We start from the raw sequence: 289 nt of genomic DNA on the forward strand, positions 1-289 counted from the left end.
TGTGGTTTAATTCAAGTTGCATTTAATTTTCTGACTGTTTTAGGAAATTGACCAAAAATGATATTTTAAAAATTTAATTTGATTTTTGATATTTTATTTAATTAATTATTTTGGTGACTCCATGGGGGTATGCAGGGTCTTAGTTCTCCAAGCAGGGTAGAAGTTGTGCCCCCTGTAGTGGAAGCTTGGAGTCTTAACCACTGAACCACGGGGGAAGTCCTAGTATTTTTAATTATAAAGGACAACCTTGTTGAAAGAGGAGTGACTTTGTTTCTGTGGGATACAGCCT

Source organism: Bison bison, unplaced genomic scaffold, assembly GCF_000754665.1.
Source record: "Bison bison bison isolate TAMUID 2011002044 unplaced genomic scaffold, Bison_UMD1.0 scf7180017864530, whole genome shotgun sequence".
In the NCBI taxonomy this organism is placed as follows: Eukaryota; Metazoa; Chordata; class Mammalia; order Artiodactyla; family Bovidae; genus Bison; species Bison bison.